Here is a 26,151-nt window from a genome sequence, read left to right as displayed (position 1 = left end):
ATGTCGGACCCTAATCGGAGGGGTATTGAGACCGAACGACCCGTGGTAGCAATGGGGATTCATGGGCGCTCAAGACCGGTAACCAACCCGTGAGAGGACAGGAATCACATTGTGGGGGCCATTTATTGGTAGGGTTGCATATGGTTAGACTTGGGCTCACGGGCGCTTAAGACCGGTAACCAACCCGTGAAAGGACGTGAGAGCTTCCCGTTTACCATATGTGGATGATCAATAGGGTTGGTGAGTCCGTAGTCGGGGACTATGAGGACTCTAGTGTGAAGGATACCGGAAAGGATCGTCGGGGACGAGGAATGGAAGTATCTGGATCGACTTGATGTAACCAAGTAGAAGACTTGCATTTGGCTAGGTATTACCACGACATGCGCCGGTGCTTATACCAAATGGTTGTGAGAGAGTGTGTTGACTTAACCCCTAGCCATGGTATGTCCCGAGGGGATGCCGGACCCATTACCAACTGATGATGAGTGATTGAGACTTTCCTACTGAAGTACGGTGCTATGACTTAAAGCATGCTTCTGCCAATAGAGACCAGCATACATAGAGTTAGAATCATTCATTCATTGTTTGTCTCATATCATATTGCATTTATGATTGTTACGGAATTCTGCCATATATGTTATTATGGATTTTAAGCGCCTTCTTGAGTTTCTTGAAACTCATTCCTTTATTGTACAATGTTGTTAGACTATCCTGCAGGTACGGAATACTATGACGGTCCCTACGAGGAAGCGCAAGGCGAAGAGGCATATCTCCGGGGAAGGTGATTGCGGTTACCACAATTACTCCGAAGATTCCGCGGGTGGTTATGCTCCGTACAATGCTTAGTCCGACCATTGAGTGGAAGCGTCCTTGTGCTATTTATGAGATCTACACCTACAAGGATGTCGTCTACAAAGTGGAGAATAATTTAGTTACCCAATGTACTTGCTCTTTGGGATTAGCTTTTATCTAGTTTATTCTTTCGAGCTACTTTTCCATTTGGATGTAAAGTGGGATTTTTGCTTCACTTTACTTATCTGTTGGTACTTTTTTTTATATTTTTTTTTTCCTTTTTTTTTTTTTTTTTTTTTTTTTTTTTTTTGTTTTTTTTTTCCCCCCCCCCCCTTTTTTGTTGTTTTTTTTTTTTTTTTTTTTTTGGGGGGGGGGGGGGGGCGGCCCGCTCCCTGGGGGGGGGGGGGGGGGGCGCCCGGGGGGGGGGGGGGGGGGGGGGGGGTGGGAGGGCGTGACACTTTTAGGTACAATAGTCTTTACAGTCTGACCTAAGGTTTTTGGATCTGTTGCCTTTGTCTGGAATCACCATGTTCATGGAAAGTTAGATCCTCGTGGGTTAAAATGCATTTTCTTGGGTTATCCTCCTACACAGAAGGGTTATAAGTGTTATCATCCTAGTTCTCGTCGTTTTTTCGTCTCTATGGATGTTGTGTTCCAGGAACAAATTCCTTTTTTTTTCCCTACACCTCTTCAAGGGGAGAGTTTTAGTGAAGAGGTTCCAATGTTGATTCCTCCTTTCGATATTTCTCCTGAGATTCCTACAGATGATCCTCCTTTGGAAGATGGAATGAGCGGATAGGAATAGCTGGTGGATGATATATAGGGGGAGACTAGACATCTGAAGACATATAAAAAAAAGCAACAAGTGACCCTTTCTGAACCAAGCCAGTCAAAAGCAGCCTCAAACTTGCACCAAACATCCTATTTCCAATTATGTTTTATATCAATCTCTATCTCCAGAATTTCAAAGTTTTATTTCCTCTTTGTCTTCTACTTCTATTCCTAACACTTGGCAAGATGCATTTTCTCACTCAAACTGGAAAGAAGCTATGGATGAGGAAATGAAGCTCTGGAAAAAAAACAAAACGTGGGACTTGGTGACTTTGCCCATAGGAAAGCAGACTGTTGGGTGCAAATGGGTGATTGTGATCAAGTACAAGGTAGATGGGACTGTTGAAAGGTACAAGGCAAGATTGGTGGCCAAAGGTTTCACTCAGACTTATGGCGTTGACTACTAGGAGACATTTGCCCCTGTTGCCAAGATGAACACAGTTCGTACTATTATTTCATGTGCAATTAATAAAGGGTGGAGTTTACAAGAATTAGATGTGAAGAATGCCTTTTTGCATGGAGAACTCCAAGAAGAGGTATATATGGATATACCACCCGGGTATTCTACTACAAAGACTTATAGGAAAGTTTGCAAGTTAAAGAGGGCTTTATATGGGCTGAAGCAATCTCCAATAACGTGGTTTGGAAGGTTCCATAAGACAATGATATCTAATGGCTATAAGCAGAGCAATGCAGACCACACTTTTTTTATTAAAAGAGATGGTTGCCACAATAGTATACTTTTAGTATATGTGGATGATATTGTGATCACAGGCAGTAGTGAGGATGAGATTTCAGCATTAAAGACTTCTTTGGGAACTAAATTTGAGATCAAAGATATGGGAAACTAAGATATTTCCTAGGTTTAGAGTTGGCATATTCTACTAGCAGTGTATCTCTATCCCAGAGGAAGTATACATTGGATCTTCTTGAGGAAACTGGGATGCTAGGATGTAAGCATGCTGAGACTCCTATTGAGCCTAACCTACACTTGAAGGCAAAGGAAGGAGAACCAGTTGACAAGATAAGGTATCAAAAATTAGTGGGAAAGTTGATCTATCAATCTCACACTAGACCTGACATCACATTTGCAGTTAGTCTTGTTAGCCAATATATGCATGATCCCTATTCCTCACATTTGGATGCAGTATATCGAATCTTGAGATACTTGAAGACTACTCCAGGAAAAGAAATTTTAATTTCAGCTCATGGACATTTGAAGATTGAGGCATATACAGATGCAGATTGGGTAGGATGTCCAGATGATAGGAGGTCTACCTCTAGGTATTGTGTATATGTGGGAGGTAACCTTGTGACTTGGAGAAGCAAGAAACAGGCTGTAGTTGCGTGGTCCAGTGCCAAGGCCGAGTTTAGGGCGATTGCTTAAGGCATTTGTGAGGTACTATGGCTTAAAGGGCTGCTTCAAGAGGTCGGGACAGATTTGGAGGTTCCTATACAGTTATACTCAGATAGTAAGTCAGCAATCATCATAGCTCATAACCCAGTACAGCATGATAGGACTAAGCATGTGGAGATTGACAGACATTTCATCAAAGAGAAGCTTGAGGTTGGGCTGATCCATATCACCTTTGTTACTTCAAACGAGCAACGGGCTGATGTGCTCACAAAGAGCTTGAGCATGAAGATATTCAATTACATTATGAGCTAGTTAGGCATGATAAATATCTATGCTCAAACTTGAGGGGGAGTGTTGAACACATGGACTGAGGTTTCCTAATTAGAATAGGATTATGTTTCCTCATAAGTCTAGAGTTTTATTTCTATATTTCATTTTCCTACTTAGTATAAGACTTAACTAGGTTGTAACTATAAATACCCTATTGGGGTCTTGTAAATAATATACTTTTAGAGGAGCAATTCCTCACATTACAACACTTCTACAACTGGCAGCTCGCAAGTCTCTACCGGCACCGAGTATCCTATATTGCTTGCTCTTCATAACTTGCAACACAGTCTAAAGAAAAAATGTTTCCATAAGGGATGAGTTCCAATGAACTCAATGAGATTTGAAAAACTCAAATAGCCATCGTATTAATCCAATAAAGAAGTATGTAATGAAATGAGGGATGTGCCTAGTCACTAACCCATGCTAGTCTTTATCTAGGTATACACACACTAAGGTAGCCACTAGCCTCCATTGGGAAAATCGTACACAAACCCCAAATAACACCTACTAAACTTGGGCTTCACAATCGAGGTATTAGTATATAAGTCCACAAGACGACCATGGCTGGGGTATAAGGCCACACTCTCTCACAATGATCATTGGTTTGAGTACTGGCACATGTCAAGGATACTCCTATCCCAATGCAAAGTAATCATCTATGTCATCATGTTACTCAAGGTTCAGATACCTTTCCTATAGCGCCAACCAACTTGATCTAGTATCTTCCACAAGGCTACGGAATGTCGTATCCTATGACACCAACCAACTAGGACTACGTACCCTATTATGGTAATCCACATATAATAAGGCAGATGCTCTTGTGTCCCCTCACGGCACTGATAGCTATTGGGCCCCCCACGATCCCAACACCTACCATATCAACCCTCCAATGAATGACACATGGTATAAATGTGCTTCCTCACAACACCAACAGCTATTGGATGCCCACAAACCCTAGCACCATTGCCGTTGGCCTTAATTCTCATGCCGATAGGGTCGTAACATGAAAGGTACTCCTATCCATGCGCCTAGACATGCAAAGTAATGCACACATAATCTATATGATATGCAAAGGTACCAAGGGCTATAGGGCAACCCACAACCCTAGGTAGATAACATTCATGAACACATCTTACAACCCCTTTTCCCATCATCTAACAAATCACATAAATAGGAGAGTTAGTTTACCAGAGAACTAATGAGAGATTACAATTATATCATCTAACCATGCATCATGCTCTACACTACAAGACATTAGCACACAACAACATAGGCATGATATGGAATTAAAAACTAAGATAGTTAACATAGCCATAAACATATGAGGTTTGTATCGCTCACCTGATCATGCTCACAACTCTCAAAAGAGTCCAAAACTACTAGAACCCCTAAGAATATATGTATTTTATTAGAGTTAAGTTGGAACCAAGACAAGATTTTAAGACTGACCAAACACCATCACAGAGAGGTGGCGATCAGTCAACCACATGGTGGTCGACTACCAATGATCGACCTCCCCAGGTGCGCGAACATCACATGGGTTTGAACTTTATTGTCTTCGATCCCCCATTTCCAACGAGTTTTGGGTCAACCATGGATAGTAAATTCGTTCCGAAAGTATGTTAATTTATCCCCAAGGCTAACACAAATCAAACCACAACCTAAATCTAATATTCTCATGATCTAAGATTTTCTGAGATCCATTATGAGAAAACTTCAACACTTCAGAATGATGTAAAAATCATCTCACATGCTAGATCAGATCAAGAATAATGGAAGACACATGTTTCCCAGTTGAATTAGATTCCCAATGTGAATCTCAAACATCCTGCATCCACAAATCACAAAGAAACAAAGAATTAGATAAAAAGGATAATTGAAAGTTGTTAATCGAATTGGGCTTCATGTTGTGAAATCCAGTTCTTCATTCACCACCAGGTGAGCTCTAACTCTTCTTGGGGTTCGCACCATCTAAACAGTATAATAATCCCATTAATGTAGTTATAACCTTTAAATAGGGGGTTTTGGTAGTCAAATCCCCAAAACACCCATGCTATCCTAGACCAACTACCACTAGTGGAGGTTGATCAGGTGATTGATCGCTAACTAGTTGCAGCCTCTATATTTTCCATAGAAAGTTGGTTTTTCGATGGGTTCATCTGGGGCACTACTTAACCTTGGAGAAAACCTTACCATCCGCGAGTGGGAAATCCATCTTCAAAGTTCATCAAGGTTCGAGTTAGTTCTCCTTCTAAAATCCAACAAAGTAGCATATTCACTAACCTCACCATTTAAGTCCATGGATTTAGATCATAATCTAATGGTTTTAGTTTGGATGGCCCTCAACTATCTTCTACTAGACCCTTGGGTTCTCAGGCCTATAATTAAGGTTTCCGGTTAGGATCCTAAGGGATTTCACATCCTTCCCCTATAAATTGAAAATTTGTCCTCAAAATTAAAAGCATATTTGGGTTACCAAGGAGATGGGGATATTTCTTCTTCATCGCATCTTCCTTCTCCTAAGATCCCTCTTCAAGGGTATGATTCCACCATCAGGTCTTTACATGCGATAAGGTCTGATTCTTCGACTACATGTCGTTGCAATACAGGATCTCTTTAGGCATCTCTGCATAGGTGAGATGCACCCAAGCCTTCGGGCTCTTGCTGCAGGAGGTGGTCTAGGTTCTCTATGCATTACTGTAGCCTAGAAACATGGAACACATCATGCGCACTTGATAGGGATGGAGAAGGGCTAACCGGTCTCCAATTAGTCCAACTATCTCATTAATCTCAAATGGCCTTATGTACCTAGGGATAAGCTTTCCCTTAATTTTGAATCTCATCACCTCCTTTATAGGTGACACGTACTTTTTGGAAACTTGTCCACCAACTTGAAAATCAAAGTCTATCATCTTGCTTGCATAAGATTTATGTATGGACTGAGTTGTCTTGATTCTCTCTCTTATCATATCTAGCATAACACCAGTAGTTTCTGTTCTAGACCCAAGATTTTCTGCTCACCTACTTCGTCCCAATATAGCAGAGTTCTAAAGTCCGCCTATACAATGTCTTGAATGGAACCATGCTAATTGTCGAGTAACTATTATTCATCCCAGTTTCCACCCATATCCACCACACAAACTCTACGCATACTTCTAAAATTTGAATAGTCCTCTCATATTGTCCAACTATTTGTGGATGATGAGTTGTACTCAAGTTCAGCTGGGTCCCCAAGGCTTTTTGAATGTTATTCCAAAATCGAGAGGTGAACCTTAGATCTATATAAGATACAATCCTAACTAGCACACCATGCAGTCTCACTACGTTGTCCACATATAATCTTGCCAACTTATCCATAGTGTAGGTAATCTTCATTGGTATGAAGTGGGCCGATTTAGTCAATCTGTCCACAATCACCCACACTATATACATTCCCCTACTGCTACGAGGCAAGCCCGTGACAAGTCATCATTTCAAGCATCTTTTGTTGTAGATCCATCAACTGTACAGGATTTGGGGTGGAAGTGGGGGGTGATCCCCTATGTTGGAAGCTTGGCAAGCAACTCAGTAATATTCTGCCAACGCTCAAGCCCTACAGGCGCTTGAGTATCTTTTGAGGTGCCTCCTTTGTGGTTAACTCCCTTTTTCTTTACATGGGGATTCTCCTGGGATTTGGGTCCACGATCACGTGAGTTTTCTCCAGCCATCTTTTTTCTAACAATGTTCTGATGGAAAAGCTATTGATGGCCCTTTGTTAGCATTTCCCACAGACAACGCCAAATGTTGTTTCAAAAGAGTGCTAAAGCTCCCTGGTTCGTTCTTGGTACAGACCGAGTTCATGAAGATAAAACAAGAGTGTGAGTGGGCCTCCTTTGATGACGGGAAGCACCTCCAATGATTAAGTCAATAAAGGCGAGAAGTCCAGGGTCCTTGTGAAATCCCACAAAAATCCTAATCCGGAAATCCATAGCGTGTAGATCCGAAGACTCGAAGTTAAGGTAGAAGACAGCTGTGGAGCCTCTCTGTTGAACCCATTGGCTCTAACCTAGAACCAATGGAGATTGATAGTGAAGATCCCATCTTGGAAACCTTGTTTGATTTTGGAAGATGTAACCTAAATGATGATGGACTTGGAAGATGGACCTTATTTACAGTGCTGACACCTTTGAAAGGTCCTATGGAGTCAGGTAAGACCCTTTCTTAAGTTGGTTGGACCACGTGTTGGTTTTGGCTTTGGAAGTCAAAATTCAGCATTTTGTAAGGGGAGAACCCTTTGGTAGACCCAATCAACCAAAGCAACCGACCAAAGCATGCCTTAAACAAAATTGTTTATTTTTGGAAGTTTAAGGTTTTGAAGTCCTATTTATATGTAACTTCGGACTAAACCTAAATACTTTGCCTCTTAACTTTTGGAGAATGTGAGAAGAACCCTAGAGCCTCCTCTTCAAGCCCAAGGTCGATTTCCAAGCATCCAAGCAAAGTTCCTCCATTGATTTTCTTCTACAAGGTTATTATTCAATCTTATATTTCATTGATTTACTCTCTCTCTACTGTTTCTACTACTTGTTTTGATTGTGAGGAAGGTCCTACACTACTGTAATGACTTAATCTCTGATCCTCATGGTTTTCGAGTGAATTTCCATTCACTCTATGTTTTACTTGAGCAATATGGTGTTATTCAATGTTTTGATCTAACATGAGACCATGATTTACTCTTACTATAGTTAATGATCCTAATCCATGTTAGATCTATTCATAGGATGTTTTCCATGCGTGATCTACTGTTCTCTTACCTTTAGAATGAATCCCCATTCATTTTAGCCTTTCCGTGAGAATCCACGGATCATGCCTACTAGGTGATTTATTGGATTTCTATTCCAAAGGCCTTGTTTGATGTTTAGATCATCATCAATAGTCTCCATATGTTGTTTTAGAATTTTCTTATTAATTTCGGAGTGTTCCGATGTGATTCGATGAATTTTCGACCAAAGTTGGGAGTTACTATCCGTACACAGTAGCTTTGGTCGATCCCCTTGGACGACCTAATCGACCAAGTTAACCGATCAAAGGTATGACCAATAGCAACTTTGCCCTGTATTGACTCCGTTTCATCTCTGATCATTAGAGTTTGTTCCTTATACTCTTTACATGTCTGTTTAGGGTTATTTTGCTGATTTTGGATTTGCTCTTTGATATCTTATTTGGAGTTTGCGAAGTTGGATATAAGGTGAGTACGTTCACTCAGAATATGCACAAATACATGCTTCGATATGTTAAGACTTATATGCATGTGTTAGCTATTGTAGTTATACACTTCTTATGTTGTCATACTTTTGTAATTATAGTAGGCTATTCATGATATGATTTATATACTGTTATGAAATATGAATGAAGTGATTGTGAGTTGGATTATATTGTGATATTTATGGAATCATGATGTGATGTGATTGCCTAAGTTGTGATTTGGGAATGGAGAATGCCTTTTTGGCATTTCTATCATTGAACATCAGTGGAGGTGGTATGGAACGCTTTCCTATGATACCCCTTGGCGCTTTCCTTGATTATTGGTTGACATACTTAGGTTTGGTCTAGATGAGTTTGGTTAGGGAAAACCCTGTCATATCTGACCCTATCGGAAGGGGTATTGAGAACGAGTGACCCGTAGCAGCAATGGGGATTGGTGGGTGCTCAAGACCGGTAACCAACTCGTGAGAGGACACAATCACATTGTGGGGGCCATTCATTGGTAGGGTTGCACATGATAAGCCTAAGCTCATGCGAGCTCAAGACTGGTAACCAACCCGTGAGAGGACATAAGAGCTTCCCATTTATCATATGTGGATGACCAATAGGGTTGAGAGTCCATAGTCCGAGTTGGTTGGAGCCATAGGATACAATGACTCTAGGGAGGGAGTTACTAGAATGGACTGCCTAGGCACGGAAGGGAGGCTATCATACCGAAATGGACTGTCTAGTGCACAGAAGGGAGGTATCCGACTTCAAGTAGATGTGACTCAGTAAACGACTGGCATTGGACTAGGTATTACCTTGACATGTTTCAATACTTAGACCAATGGTGGTGAGCAATAGTGTTGGCCTAAACCCCAGCCATAGAATGTCCAAGAGGGATGCTCTGACCCAATTACCACCGGAGAACCCAAGAAACTGAGATGGTTGAGGGAGAGTGATTTGAGACCTACCCAGCGGAGTATGGTGTTTTATCTTAATGCATGTCTACCAATAGGAACTAGCATACTTAAAGTTAGAAGCATACTTGCATTAATTGTCTCATATCATTGCATCATGTTTGCTTTGAACTACTTCTAGTTGTTTATTGTGAATTGAACTATTTGCTGAGTTCTTTTGGGCACACCCTTCGGGGGATATGATAATAGATGACCTTGCAAGTTTGGAACAGATCCCATGTGCCAGTATGGAGGACCCTTCCTTATATGGTACATCTACGGACATCATAAGAGAAGATTATGACCAATGGTACGACTGGTACACCAGTGTGGACCACACTGATGACTCCCATTGATAGTAGTAGACATCATCTCATTCCCTAGTGGGATCGTGAGTTAGATGTTGATCCAAAGTTGTAGGAGCATAAACCCCAGGCGAAGAAGATGAAGATTGAAGAAGAAGAAGAGCCCATGGAAGAATAGAACAGTTTTCTTTATGTTCTTAGTTTATTCCAGATGTAACAATTTTAGACTTACTTTAGAGTTTGATCTACTCTTCCACATTATGATTTATAGAGTTATTTCCACTATACTCTCTAGTTGATCTTTTGATTAGTATCATTTTATTCTGCACTCTGATTATATTCTAATTATGTTTCAACATTATTTCTTTGATTGATTTCTTAATAAAGTTGAACATTGATTATTCCTTACTCGTGATTGTGTTATTGTGTTATTGCGTTATGTGGTTATATGGTTTCCCTAAACTTGATCTTCAAGGCTGTGGATCACACCTCCGGGTATTCCAGATGGGGTACCGGCTGGGGGGGATGTGATAGTCCTCCTCCTGAGGAATAAATGCCCAAGAAGATGAAGAGGAGAATGTCTTTTGGAGTTATTGCAGGAGAATAATGGCTGGAGATTCAAACTCTTACCCCTCACTCACGCATAGTGATTGTAATATCCAGCCCTATTCTAACCCTGACCCTAACCCGGATCCACTATTGTATTTAGGTCTGAAGACCCGAAGCGGTGGTAGAAGAGACTTATGGACCATTCTGATTGATGATTATGATTCAGAGACCGAGCCTATGGACATTGATGATGAAACCCCTTGCTTAAATGCATTGTCAGTGTTTAAGGAAAGTCTGCGCATCAGAGAAGATTAATCTAGTTGATGTACCTAATGACCTCCTGTGCACAATCCGAAGGTATTCCCCGAAACTAGACTCCTTGATTGAAGTGTAGAAGAAAACCTCACTCAAATTGACCTTGTATAGCCTATCAAAACCCTACTTGAAGTTGCTGAACTAAACCTGTTTTTTTGCTGAGAAACATTTTGGTCGATACCATCGACCAAAACCATCGACCAAAGTTTCCCAGTCTACCAAGTTAATGATTCCATGGAATATTCCCATTCTATTTATTATAACCTCGAGCCTTGAGCCCTATTGCAATCATTTTCTCACTTGAGAACGTGGGGGGAGCTTCCCAAAGCAACTCCTTGGCTAATGTGAAGGACACCTCATCAAAAACCCATTGTTTATCATTGATTCTTGTCTACATCTTCCACACCAAAGTATGAATCACCATTCCACTCTCTAACCTACCATTTTCTATTCTTTTCTATTCCTATTTTGCTGGTGAGACATTGGAAATGGTGCTGCAACTTTGCAACCACCACTCCAAGTGTCTACTCATGATTAATCTATGAATTCCTTAGCCATTCATTGATGCTATACCTCCATCTCATGCCCAACATATGTATTTCTTGATTTTCCTCTCAACATCATGCCATTTTATACCAAACTGAGTTGTTGGGCATGCTATGTTCATGTTTATCACTACTATATGATTCCAATCAAATTTCTATTAGTTCCCCTAGCTATTTCATGCCATTTCCATGTCAATGCAATTAATCCCAACTCATGCTATGATGTTTGTTACTTGAACTTGTTAGCTCAATTTGGGGCTTTTTGTTTGGACCATTAGATTGGGTAAATTTGTTGACTTATAGTGCCCTACTACTGTTGTTAAGCATTCCTCCAAGTTTCAGATTGATCCAAACAACGGAAACCAATTTCGGATGAAAACCTCCAAAATCCACTATTTTGTCCGAGGGAAATTTTGGTCGATCCTTTTGGTCGATACCATCGACCAAAGTTGTTGCTGACAGCAACCTTGGCCAGTTTTGATCCAATTAGTATCCGATCTTCCCAATTTCTTCTCTAACCTATTATTGATGTTTGTTTAGGGTCTTAACAATCCTTTTGGACTATTTCTTGGTATTCTCAATTCATCATCAATTCAACCCAAGGTAAGGATGGTTATCTCCATAAACATATAAATCATCAACTTATGATTTATGTTCTTATTTATGAATAGAACCTCTTGGTTACTTTTAAAACTTTATAATACTGTTATATATGTGTTAGAACAGTAGTATTGAAATCTTTATACTCTTGTCATGTTACATTACTATTCTTGCTTGCTTATGCCTATGATGATTCATTTCAATATCATGATTTAACTTTTATGATAAGATGTATTGGATGCATGAAAGATGATGAACTTGAATATGTGATTGCCTACATATAACTTGGAATTGGGGAGTGTCCTATTGACACTTCTGTCCTTAGGCATCGGAGGGAATAGTATGGGATGTTCTCCGATGGTGCCTATCGACACTCTCCCGGGTTATTGGATGACATACATAGGACTGTCTAGTTGGGTGGCTAGGTTTATCCTTGTCGTGTCAGACCCGAATCGGAAGGGCATTGAGACCGAACGACCTGTGGTAGTGTATGGTTGGATGGGCGCTCTGTTCATCTGGTCGACTGAGGACAACAACTCTATATTTTCTCGATTTGCTCCGTTTGATCTCCAATTTGATTGTTTCCTTCTCTAATATTGCACATATGTTGTCTAGGGTATAAGCACTGATTTGGGGACTATTCTAAGTGATCTTTGGTATTAGATTTGATTCGATTAAGGTAAGGACGGTTATTGACATAATTACTTGACTTATATGAATCTTGCCGCTATATTGGAAGTGTGGTAGATTTACATTCCTTGAAGTATTTTTAACATCATGTGACTGCTGAATACATGTCATGACAGTAGTATCATGTCATACCTCACTTTGAATTACCATGCTTACTTATTGTGATAGTGACATATGTGATTGATCGTGTTACATTATATCTCTTTTTATATGATGAAATGCCAATCATGTATGATATGATGGAAATGAGCATGTGGTTGATTAAGTATGATTTGGGATTGGGGAGTGTCCTACTAATACTTCTGTCCTTGGACATCAGAGGGAATAGTATGGAATGTTCTCCGAAGATGCCCATTTGACGCTTTCCCGGATTATTGGATGACATACATAGGACTTGTCTAGTGGTGTTTGGCTAGGATGTCCCAAGGGTATTGAAACCGAACGACACGTGGTAGCAATGGGGATTCGTGGGCGCTTAAGATCGGTAACCAACCCATAAGAGGACATGAATCACATTGTAGGGGCCATTTATTGGTAGGGTTGCAAATGGATAGACTTGGGCTCACGGGCACTCAAGACCGGTAACCAACCCGTGAGAGGACGTGAGAGCTTCCCTTCTACTATTTGTGGATGACCAATAGGGTTGATGAGTCTGTAGTCCAAGTTGGTTGGAGCCATAGGATACGTGACTCTAGTGTGAAGGATACGAAACTGAGTTGGTTGTAGCCATAGGGGAAGTATTTTGATCTGAGTTGATATGACTGAGTAGATGACTTGCATTGGGCTAGGCTTTACTGTGACATGCGCCAATACTTATACCAATGGTGATGTGAGAAAGTGGTGACCTAATCCCCAGCCATGGTGTGAGAGGACTTTACCCAACTACCTCGGCAGACCCAAGATACCTTAAATGGTTGAGTGGGAGTGACGAGACTACCCAAAGAAGTATGGTGCTATGACTTAAAGCATGTCTACCATAGAGACTGGCATGTATAGAGTTAGAATCATATTGCATCATCTGTCTCATATCATCTAGCATCATGTTATGTTTTGAATCATGTGAATCATGTATTATGGAATAACTTGCCTCACTGAGTTCTTTTGAACTCACTCCCTTTGTACAACTATTTTGTTAGATTACTCTGTAGGTATTGAGGAGACCGATGGCATGTACTACGAGGCACCCTACGATGAGTCACACTACCCTCAAGGTAGTAGCTACTATGAAGATAATGGTGAGGGTACCGAATAGGATTACGCTCCGTACCAGGATTAGTCCGACACTGGTGTGGGAGCGGCTGTGCCTGGTTTCTTACATTTACAGTTATGAGGACATATTGTATAAGATGGAGGAAACATTGTTTAGTTTTCCATCTTTTGAATTCTTTTAAGATTTGGACCTATAACCCTAAACTTGATTGACCTACTTTCTGCTGTAGTTGTGTGAAGTGTTTCCGCACACTTCACCTTTTTGATCTTCACATATACTTGGTATCACTTAACTTTCTGGCCCTCGATTATGTTATCTATCTTATTCTCTTTTTGATCTCATCATTTATATGCTTTACATTAATTATATTGTTCATGATTATGCTATCGTGTATGTGGGAGGCATGGTTTGTGAAACCCAGCCCTGACCCTAATATGGAAACTTTGTTATTTGTAGGTCCAGTGACCCGAAGTAAGGCAAGAAGTCATCTTTGGGCCATTTCTGTTGAAGACTTGATGGCTGGATTGGAATCCATGAGTGTTGATGCCAGTGTCCCAATGGTGGAAACTGCACCCGGATGAAGATTGGATTAGTTGATGGTCTTGGAGTGGTCTCTGTATTGATTCAAAGGCATTTCTAACACCTAGGTATGTCACTCTAGGTGTGTGCAAAACCCCTTGATGTTTGGACTTGATCTGAGCCTTCAATTCCCTGTTTTGAAGTTGCTGTCTTGATTGGTCGACTCATTGGTCGATTGGACCAATCGACCAATCAATCGACCAATTGATTCTATTTTTGAAATTTGAATTCTGTCTCTTCTATTTAAGTCTAATCTCGGGAATACTCCGCCTCCTCTGCCTCCTAAGCCTCTGGAATGAGTTAGAACCCTAATCTAACCCATTCCCTTGCATTCTTTGGTGATCTCTCACAAAGACTTGAAGAATTCTTCATCCTCCTACAGCAAAGGTATGATTTCACTCACTCTTTCTTCTACCTCTGATTTTCTTTCTTTAATTTTGTTCTTCGTTGAGATCAGGAAGAAGATGATGCACTCTTGCAACCATCTCTTCCATGATCTCATCATGATCTGTAAGATCCATGATCATCATCATGATCTTAACCTCAGCTAGTGGAATCTTCGAAACCCTAACCCTAATCCTTTGAAACCCTAACCTGTGAGATCATCTGGAGAGATTTTGGTAACCTCCATTGTGAAGGAAAATCTTCTCGGGTAATATTGTGTTAACCTAAGCTTCATCATTGAATGACCCTTCTTGTTATTTTTGGCTAACAATTTATCTCCCTTCATCCAGAGCTCTCAATTATTTTCCGAGGGAACCAAAAAGGGTAAAACCCTAATTCTTGGGTAAGATCAAGAACCTCTAGTTTGATCATGGTAACCCAATCAACGTGTTTCTATACTATATCTATAATCCTCATATCCTAATTCTTGAATCTTTGATTATAATATTTTTCTCTCATAATCTATGTTTAACCTAGTAGGTTAACCTTTGTGTTCCTAGGTTATAATTTGGGAACTTGATTTGATTTATGATTTGATATCCTCTATACCCTAGAATACTACCATGATAATTCCCCTCTGATTTGTACCCTTTTGAACCATCGAATTCGGTTCTGGATTCTCAAAATTTGGATTCTTGCAGAGGCCTGTCTGCATTGGTTGACTCATTGGTCGACTGGTCTAGCAGACCAATCAATCGACCAATGAGTACAGCAACCTCAATCTTGGTCTGTTTCGATTGATTTATGATCTTTTCCTTTATGCATCTTTCCTAACATGTTGTGTGCACTTGTTTAGGACTGTCTTCTCAGGTTTAGTCAAGATCATACTTGATTCTTTAAGATTCCATCCAAGTTAGAAGGTAAGGACAGTTAATTCCTTAACTACATAGATTGCTTGTTCTCTGGTTTCTACTTTATGAAACTATGAGATTACCTACTATTATTGTATTTTAATTCTGATCTCCTACTGTGAGAACAGTAGCACTTGTTTATATCATCTTTTTCATTATTCATGTTATATGAATTACTTATTACTGCTTAATCTGATTTTGCTTTTACATTCTCTTTTATATGATGAACTACTGGTTGTGTATGTCATGACTGATCTGAGAATGTGTTTGCCTAGGTATGGTTTGGGATTGGGAAGTGTCCTTTTGACGCTTCTGTCCTTGGACATCGGAGGGAATAGTATGGGATGTTCTCCGAAGATGCCCATCGATGCTTTCCCGAATCATTGATTGTCATTCCTAGGGCTGTCTAGTAGTGTTGGGCTAGGATGTCCCCGTTATATCAGACCTGATTCGGAAGGGTATTGAGACCGAACGACCCGTGGTAGCAATGGAGATTCACGGGCGCTCAAGACCGGTAACCAACCCGTGAGAGGACGGGAATCACATTGTGGGTGCCATTTATTGGAGGGTTGCATATGGCTAGACTTGGGCTCATGGGCGCTCAAGACCGGTGAAATGATCCGTGAGGGGACATGAGAGCTTCCCGTTTACCATATATGGATAACCAATAGGGTTGATGAGTCCGCAGTCCGGGACTATTAGGACTCTAGTGGAAAGGATACCGGAAACGATCGCCCGGGGCGAGGAATGGAAGTATCTAGACTTGAGTTGATGTAACTGACTAGATGACTTGCATTGGGTTAGGCTTTTCCCTGACATGTGCCGGTACTTATGCCAAATGGTTGTGAGAGAGTGTGTTGACTTAACCCCCTGCCATGGTTTGTCCTGAGGGATGCAGGACCCATTACCAACCGGCTGCCCAATATATCTTAAATGGTTGAGGGAACCCAAGATATCTTATATGGTTGAGGGTATGAGCGGACCTTCCCAATGAAGTACGGTGCTATGACTTAAAGCATGTCTACCATAGAGACCAGCATACATAGAGTTTAGATGCATTCATACATTATCTGTTTCATATTGCATTGCATCTTGTTATGTTCTGCCACATGTTATTTATGTTGTTATGGATTAACTATCTTACTGAGTTTCTTCGAAACTCATTCCTTTTTGTATATTCTTTGTTTAGATTATCCTGCAGGTACAGATTATTATGACGAGCAGTACAGTGAAGCACAAGTCGATGAAGCGTATTACACGCAAGGTGCTAGCGACGATCAAGATTACTCTGATGATCCCCCGGCGGATCAAGCTGCGTACTACTTTTGAAAACAGCATAGAGTTTGAACGGATTCATTGGATTGACGAAGTCCATACTTATGAAGACGTTATCTATAAACTAGAAGACGCTTGATCTTAGTTTATTTCTTAGTACATTTGTTTCAGTTGTAATTCCTTTTGACTTTCATGCTACGTTCCGCTATCTTGGTGAAGTGAGTTTCTGCCTCACTTTACTCTTTTTGATATCATTGGATATCTGGTATCTTTTCTGCACTCTGATTATACTGATTATCCATTATTGTTTTGAACCTTTGTTTATAATATTAAACCTTGATTATTTCCTGTTTATGATTATGTTATTGTATATATGGGAGGATGATTTCCTCGATACTTGATCTTCGGGGCTGTGGATCACACTCTCAAGTATGCCAGTTAGGGTACCGGCTGGGAGGATGTGACATGGTTGTTCAATACTTGATCTTTGGGACTGTGGATCACATACCCGGGTATGCCTGGTAGGGTACCGACTGGGTGGATGTGACAATACTATCCTTAATGTGACATCAATCTCCAATTGGGGAGACAAAATGGGAGATGCTGTACTCGAGGTTGGCTTTAGACGAATGAGAAGCTTCCTCACCAGAAATGAGCATTTAATGATACTCAGTGCATTCAATGCTGAAATTATTATTGTGATTGATGTCTAGATAAAGATACGTCGAATCTCCTATTAACATTACTTTTGCCAGGAAATCACATGATGAGAGCTAGGTATCACCATAATGCCCACTTCTCAACTTCTCACAGAGACATTCCCTGGAGAAGTGCCTAATCCGAGATGCATCAGGTAACCATCCTAGACCAGATTTGAGCCACTAGTTTGATTCAGATGGTTTGTTCTGGTTCAGTGGCTTGAACCATAATGAATATAACATCTCTCAACTTAAAAGGTTAGAAAAATCAAGATTCACATCAAACTTATTCCACCTATTTTTCTTCCCCAAGGATGCCTTTGTTTGCAGGAATAAACTTGGGTGGATAAAAAGGGGTGGGAAAGTTGTACTTGTTTTCCACAAAATTCCAAGTATTGACTTGTTTGGTTGCCTGGGGTGGGAAACTCACCCGACAACTCTAGCCACCATGGAATCCTTGTCGAGGCTTATTTTCCCACCCCAGGCCTTCTCAAAACCCCACGATTTTGATGGGATTTTGAGGGAAAATGAGGGAGAGTTGAGAAGACTTTGGTGGGAGATCTACAACTGTTTGGTGGGAGGTTCGGTGGAGATAGTAGATGATCGAGGAGGTGGCCGGTAGCAAAGGCAAAGGCAGAACAGGGGCGCAGATCGCATCATCTCCTCTCAGTCTCAGTTGTATGGCATTGGCAGATTTTGAAGCAGCGGTGATCTACCGATGAGTGGATTTCCATGTTTTCAGGTTTAGCTGAATCTCAAATCCACCATTTTGATTTCTCTAATCACCATGTAGTAGCGTAGGAATCATCAGTGGCCAGCGGCATCGGAGGAAGAAGAAGAAGAGAAAGAAAGAGAAGAGAACCAAGGAGCGGCAGTGCCAAAAGAGCTCCACCAACTGCACTACTGTCACATATACCACCACCGCATGCAGGCGCGCACAGAGAGAGAGAGAGAGAGAGAGAGAGAGAGAGAGAGAGAGAGAGAGAGAGAGAGAGAGAGAGAGAGAGAGAGAGAGAGAGAGAGAGAGAGAGAGAGAGAGAGAGAGAGCAAAGCACATATACCACAACACGCACAGAGAGAGAGAGAATAACATGTTGTTTACCCAAAATAATAATAATAATAATATACCCTTAATCCAAAATACTTTGCCGTCCCACCTAACCAAACAAGTATTGGGGTGAGAAAGTATATTCATCCATGCCAACCAAACACAGGAATGGAATAGAAAAAGTTACATTTCCACACTTTACTATCTTGTTTCCCACCCCACTAACATATGGGACCCACAAGTACAACTTTCCCACCCGTTTTTTTTCCAAAAAACAAACGCATCCTAATTTTCCTTTCTTTTTTTTACATGGAAGTATCACTTTCTCTCTCCCCCTCTTTATGTTTCCTCCTGTGGTTTCTCCAAGAGTAGAACTAGTGCAAGTTGGTGCCAGATCGAACCGAGATGGATCATATAACAGAAGATGGATCTACAAATTTGGTTAATCTAGGCTTCTTCAAGGAGCAACTAGAACAAAACGGTTGAACACTTCTAAAATTAGGTGATAGAGAAGAAGAAGAGAATGAAGCTGTACATTGATTTTGATAGAGTCTAGAGTGAAAAAAATGTAGATCTAGAAGAAGAAGACAATGGAGAAAGAGAGGAGCTCAACAGTTCACAGAAAATAGAATTGGGAATTCAAATCTTCATAGGTTGATTTTCATGAGTGTTACAGTCATTATGGTTCAAGCCAATGGACCGGAGCGGAATATTTGGACCAAGCCAAGGGTTCAAATCTGGTCCAAGATGATCCATCTGATACTTCTCAGACCTGGCACTTCTCGAAAGATATATCAGCTGAGAAGTGTTGTGTTTTGTGCGCTTAACTAACACTGGTCCCTTTATCTGAGCCCATATTCATTTAGGGGTATTACGAACCTTTACTATTGTGGGAGTGGTTAAAGGTTAGGGTTTTATATTATAAATATCTTCTTGGGTCCTCGTAGCCGTCACACGCAATATTTGGGTTTGAGATTGTTTCCACAAACACTAAAACGAAGGATTCCAAAAGGTGAAAGGCTACAGAAGATTCAAGGAGAGCAAAAGGAAGATCTACGACAAGAACGCACTACAGTTATTTATTTCTACGCTTCCGTGATTTTATTCATAACTATGATATAATTATTATAGGAACAATATAGATCCTGGTGGATCCAACAATTGGCATCAGAGCCATTTTCTATAATAATTATAGATGTTATGAATTCTTGATTTCTATTGTGCGATTAGATGGGTGTTATGTTGTTTTTATTTTGGATTGGACCCAATGGGAAATCAAGGGTTTAATTGAAACCCTAAATCAATTGTTAATTTGATTTTATTTTGGATTGGATCCAATGGGAAATCCAGGGTTTAATTGAAACCCTAGATCATCTGTTATTTTGATTTTATTTTTTGAATCCAAAAATAAAAGGATCATAATGATATAGTTTTTGTTGAGAGAGGGCAAGAGAAGTATTAAAAAAAAAAAAAAAAGGGGGCAAAATTTGAAGCTGTGTGGGCGCACTGTACGCGCACAGCACGAAGCACGCCCAGAAAGGGTTCTTGTCAAAAAAAAAAAAAATTATGTTTTGTCGAAGCTGGTGGACTCGACACTGCTAAAGGAAGCCCATGCTAAGAAGGAGAATAATAAGAATATGGACCCGAATCTTTTTCAAAATCTGTCTTCCTGAGCAATTTTGCTGAGGTCCTGCGTAATTAATGCGCAGGACCGTCAAGCGAGCCGCCCGATTAAATCGGACGGCTCGCATCATCCTTCCATTAAAATAATGTAAACAACCTGTTAAAGCAGCTTTTTGGGAACGGTTCGGTCCAATGACGCTAAACCGGTTCGAGTTGGGTTGTTCGACTTTCTCTTTTGAGTTGTGGTATATGTTATAAATACGTTTTATAAAACACAACGTACATACAATTGTTTTATACCTTTAACAAAATACAATTGTATACGATACGAAGTGATTTCAAACCCATGCGCGGGTAAATTTTGAATTTTAAAATATTTTGAAAAACACAAAACCCATTCTTTCACCGCCCAACCCTCATTTCGTTTGTGAACGATTTCGAGCTCTGACGTTCTGGAGAAGAAGAAGAAGAAGAAGAAGAAGAAGAGGTTGAAACTGAACCACAAAGTGGAGCACGCGATTGTGATGCAGATGAATTTCGACGAGGACGAAAAGGAATTGGAAGCCATAGCGAAACAGTTGCGGGAGCTTGACGAGTTGAAAGCTTCCCAGTTTTGATCGAAGCAGAAGAGGTATAGCTTGAAGCAGGATGCAGCAGCTTCAGTTGCAGGTCGCTTCCCAATTTCGATCGAAGGAGAAGAATCTTGAAGCAGAAGAAAGAAGCCCTAGTTTGAGGTAAGTTTCCAGTGTTCTGGTGTCCCTCTTCGGTTCTTCCATCTTTCCTTGCAATTGTTCCCTTTTATCGTAGAATGAAAAATTTTACCAAGAATTACAGGTTGTGAATATGATCTAAAGAAGAGAATTTTCTGATAAAGAAGGAAACAGAAAGAAGAGTTCTTGAAGGTTTGGATTCCTGGTCAATCAAAGAGGTTTCCGAAGAAGATACCGTATTAATTTTTATTTTTTTTTGGAGGAAGTGGAGGAATGGGTGGTGGTTTGGGGGTTTTCATGTAATGTGGGCTCGGTTTCTTCTATTTTTTGAACAAAATGTAATTTCTTTATGGTTGCGATCTCTTATGGGTTTTAGTGTCACTTTTTCTGGTCTGGTTTTTGAGGAAAATCATCATTTGGGCTTGTGCGAAATTCAACTGATTTTGGTTAGGATATCCCCATGGTTCGTCTGCTTTACTTAGGATGGTTGGGTTGACGGTGTGGGATTTCTAATGATTTTGTTGATTTCTGGAGTCTGGTGGCAGTTTCGACTATTTAATTCTGGTGTTGACGCTTTGAATTTGAACTATTATAGGATTGTTGTAATTTGTTTCAGGGAAAAAAATTTATATATATACAAAGGAGATCTGCGTGGTTTCTTATTTATATGCGTGGTTTCTTATTTATATGGGTGAGTGATGAAATGTTGTCTTCTCTGTTTAATTATTCTAATTGGAAATGGAGTCTCCGGTTCGATTATTATATCTCTTGTCTCACTTGTTATTCCTGCAATTTTTTAATTTTTCCATGTTACAGCTGCAATTGAGATGATCAGAAAACTCTCCAGTCTAATGAAACATAATGGGACGTGACAAACGGAGAAATCAAAGAAGTGGTGTTAGAGCAGGATTGGGGAGGATGGTGAAATGCCTTTGTTCTGGAGAGCAGATAATAACAGATGAAATGGTTCCCTCATCTGACTCGTTGGCCACCAGAGACTATTCGGCCAGTCTCTACTCTATCGAATTGGTGAAAGTTAGCAGAAGCCAGATACTAGCAATATTGAAGAGGCTGAATCATCCCTTCGTGAAACTAGCTGTCTGAACTATGAGGTTTGTTACTACACATTATCTTGCATTTTGATTTTGCTGAGATTTGACAATGTGAATGTCATTCTGATTTTGGAGAACGGCATAGAAAACACATGTTAACCAATTCACCATATTCTATATTGGAAATATTACTTTTATAGAGAAAAGTTCCTTTTTGCTTTCCACATTAGATGATACAATGAGTTGGGTTGTGCCTGTTTGTGGTTATTTAGTTGACATTGTGGATTCGTTAATTGCTACATACATACATACAATTGTTTTATATTCATACAATTGTATGCTATATTTGAAAGATTACTTTTATAGGGGAAAGTGCCTTTGTGCTTTCCACATTAGATGATACAATGAGTTGGGTTGTGCATGTTTGTGGTTATTTAGTTGACATTGTGGATTTGTTAACTGTTGCATACATACAATTGTTTTATATTCATACAATTGTATGCTATATTTGAAAGATTACTTTTATAGAGGAAAGTGCCTTTTTGCTTTCCATATTAGATGATACAATGAGTTGGGTTGTGCCTGTTTGTGGTTATTTAGTTGACATTGTGGATTCGTTAACTGCTGCATTGTGTAAGATCATTATGGTCATATCGAGAAGACTATAGGTGGTCAATGCGTTTGTTTTCTATATTCTCTGGACCTTTACAGCTACTTGTATGGGATATGTCGATAATCATTGTGCTCAGTTCCTAGCTATAATGTTATCTGTTGGTTCTCAGAAATAAGTGAATCGCGGTCTTAAAAGCTTCGGCTATATTCTTGGCCATCTTCAACTCATTATTGTGGCGCTGTTTAGTTTTAACCTTCTGTCCTTTATCTTTAACATTCTATTCCCAACAAAAAATTTCAAAATTGGTTGTCTTTTGAAATCTTTGTTTCTTAAACTAATGGGTAGCTTAACATTGCTTAACATTCTATTCCTATGTCTTTTGGTTCTATGAATTTGGTCAAGAAGCTCAAATGCTTTTCTATCTATAATTCGGTTACGAAGCTCAAATACATTTCCTGTACACAGGAGGCTAGAGCATTGTTAGGAGAGGTCGAGTATAAAAAAGGAAATATACAAGTTGCTCTTTAATTTTCCATGCCCTTTTTTTGATCTGGCTTGTTAGGTGATACTTTAATTTTTCTGATCTGCTTTTTTGAACATATCTTGTACAATTTTGCATGCCTCTTTTTCTGGTTTTTTCTGTCTTTACACATGAATGTTTGTAGTTATTGCTGTAAATGACTTCTTTTTATAGAATGCATCTTTTATTTATCCATCTGGTGCATCTGATGGATCATCATATAATAGTTTTTTTTATCTAATATGGATGGATTTTAGCTTTATCTGGTTTAGCTATACAGGGGGTGGTTGTTCATAGACTTCATTTCATTAAATCAATACTTTTGACAAATACTGATGCTTGACTAATGTTTTCCTTTACATCATATTCTTAAGAACCTTCTTTTTCCTTCAATTTTACATTTATTTCTTGAAACCATCTATGGATAATCCCCCTATCAATCGTCATCTCAACTGATCCATCTTTTATACTTCTGTGTTTCTAAAATAGATATTGGAAGACACAATTAAATGTAAGATTAGAACCTAAATAGGTCTAATCTCAGTCTAATCCCAGTCAGCATGAAATAAACATCTCCAGGAACAAGAAAGCGGTTGGTGTGATCTGAAAAATGGTAACCTTTGAAATTCACATGGTTGGTATGTATATAAAGAAAGCTCATGACTTTGTTCTTGAGTTAAACTTCAACTATAGTGGAGTGAATGTATGAAGATGGTGTATGGTTTATGTGTTTTAATTCGCATCGTATTCTTCTTTATAATTGTAAACTATCAATTAATATTCAATAAGGAATCATTTAGGATTCCTTTTAAGTTTATTAATGTCTTTAAATTTTAGTTTGTGCATGAATATCGACTATATTTCACATGAATTTTTCAGACATTACCCATAAAGGAGGGAAAGTGAAATTTTGACGTGATGAAGTCTCTGGTGAGACATAATTAATTGAAGCAAACGTTCCAACAATTGGGTTAGTGAAGTCATCAACAAACTCAAACCAAAGTCCATAATCTTCAAAGGCGAATTGTGGATTTCATTCAGGAACAGGCATTTGTTAGGCTTCAAGTCACGGTGAATAATATTGTGCTGGTGTAGTGAACTTAAGGTATCAGCAATTTGCTGAACCACAGCTTCTATATATGATGCTTTGGACATCCAATTATTTTATTTGTCATATCAACCTTTCATATGACAATTACAGTCTGATGAAACAAATAATTGAAACATGACATTCATATTGAAACATTCTTTATTCCCTTTAAATTTGTATAAAACAATGATAGACCATACACGTCATTGTAATTCTTCATTTGAAAATTTCAGTGTGCATAACAGTGATTGGTTGGTCAATTATGGGATAGTATTTTTAGTTTTTATTTGGGGTTTCCAATACAAAAATACTTCACATAAAGAGTTGGTATGTACAGTTGTTATTCTAATTTACCAAAAAATTATGAAGATATGAAGGTTTTGTATGTATGAATGTGATAATGTTTAGTCAAACTTGGTAAAATTGAATGGTTTTGTTCTGAACCTATTTTAAACGGAATGATTCCGTTTCATCAGACTGATCAAATAGTTGAAACGGAATGGTTCTGTTATGAAGGTACTTGAAACTGAATGATTCTGTTTCATCAGATTGACTAGTTTCGACTATAAAGTATATTGCTACTTCTATTGTCTGTTTCTCAAGTCTGGTGTGTCTTACTAGAAGTTGGTGGATTTCAGGTTGCCACATTACATTCAGTACTTTACCAAATCGTTTTACAGCTGATGTAGTAGAGGAACTTTGTCTCAGTAAACAAACGTTGGTATGATTTATTTATTCTTTTTGAAACACGTATTTGCTTTTGAAATTATTTATTTTGAGTAGGTTGGATCTTGTTTCTTTTATTTTTGGTAGTTTGAATTAGGTTGATGGGCTGGAGCTCTGAGACAGATTAATGCTGCTTGATATGCGTATAATGGGAATATGTGTATAATGGGAATAACCGGGATGACCATATTTTAGTGACAGCATGAGCCCACAATCCTGCTGATCAGGTTGAACTTGTATGAGAGTCTAGTCAGTAGGTTTGAATCTTTCCTTCAAATGACTTCAAAATATTCTATATTTTGTACTATTTGTGAAAATTCGCATTCCTCAGTACTTTAGGTCATCAGTATAGTTCAATTCATATCAACTTCGGAAATATTAATCAGTAGAAGTTGGGTTTAATTCAATCAGAACCGTTCATTCTGTACTTTTGACTCTTAAAGTTCAACTGCTTTCATGCGCTTAATCTTCGTCATCAAGTTTTTTATCCTTTAACCTTTCGTATTATTTCCAGAAATCATGCATTTTCGAAAATTTTATTGGAATTCGGATTCCCAGGTTGTCATCAATTTAGGCGCTGATCTCAATATGTTTAACCATAATGCCTCTTGTGGTCAGCCGCCCCAAATGTTTCGTAATCATCAAATTCTGAGGTCAGCCGCCCCAAATCAAATCACCTCATTAATGCACTGTCCAGGCTTCCTTGACGTTATCTTCTTCTCCATCGTTTGATCAATAAATATTATTTGCTTCCCATCGCACGATTGTAATGCTCTCCTTAATCGTTTTTATTTTATCCACGTGTCTGGTCGCAATGTTTCCAAATCCACCGATAAACCCCAAGCGTCGATTACGAATAGTTATAGCCATCGATCTGAAGCATCGTATATTTCCCTCCACTTTTCAAGAGTCTTTTCATTATGTCACCTCATCTTCGTATTTATTTACTCCCTGTCATCCGCTTCAGGCCATAACCTACTAATTTTTTCTTCATACTCAAATTGCATTCCTCTGCAACTCCTTTATCATAATTCTTGAACCTTCGTTGCTGCTCTTTCTTCTTCATGGATCCCTCTATGAATTCATCAGGCCCCAGCACCTCCAAACAAGTGAATGCGCCTTCACATGTTAATGTTGATAGCCCTGCTCTGTATGCTGTGGACGAAGAAATAACTCCTTATGTTTCCTTGGACACCACCAAAGAAAAGTTGGA

General features: G+C 39.4%; 1 pseudogene; it reads right to left on the bottom strand.

Moving 5' to 3' along the window:
* Positions 1-25,663, bottom strand: part of LOC149024197 (transmembrane 9 superfamily member 2-like) — a 73,126-nt pseudogene extending 47,463 nt beyond the window's left edge.
* Between the last annotated feature and the right edge of the window lie 488 nt (positions 25,664-26,151).

This window comes from Hakea prostrata, chromosome 2 (assembly GCF_041222555.1).
Source record: "Hakea prostrata isolate BN-2017 chromosome 2, UWA_Hpros_2, whole genome shotgun sequence".
Taxonomy (NCBI): domain Eukaryota; kingdom Viridiplantae; phylum Streptophyta; class Magnoliopsida; order Proteales; family Proteaceae; genus Hakea; species Hakea prostrata.
This window is presented reverse-complemented; position numbering and strand designations above follow the sequence as displayed.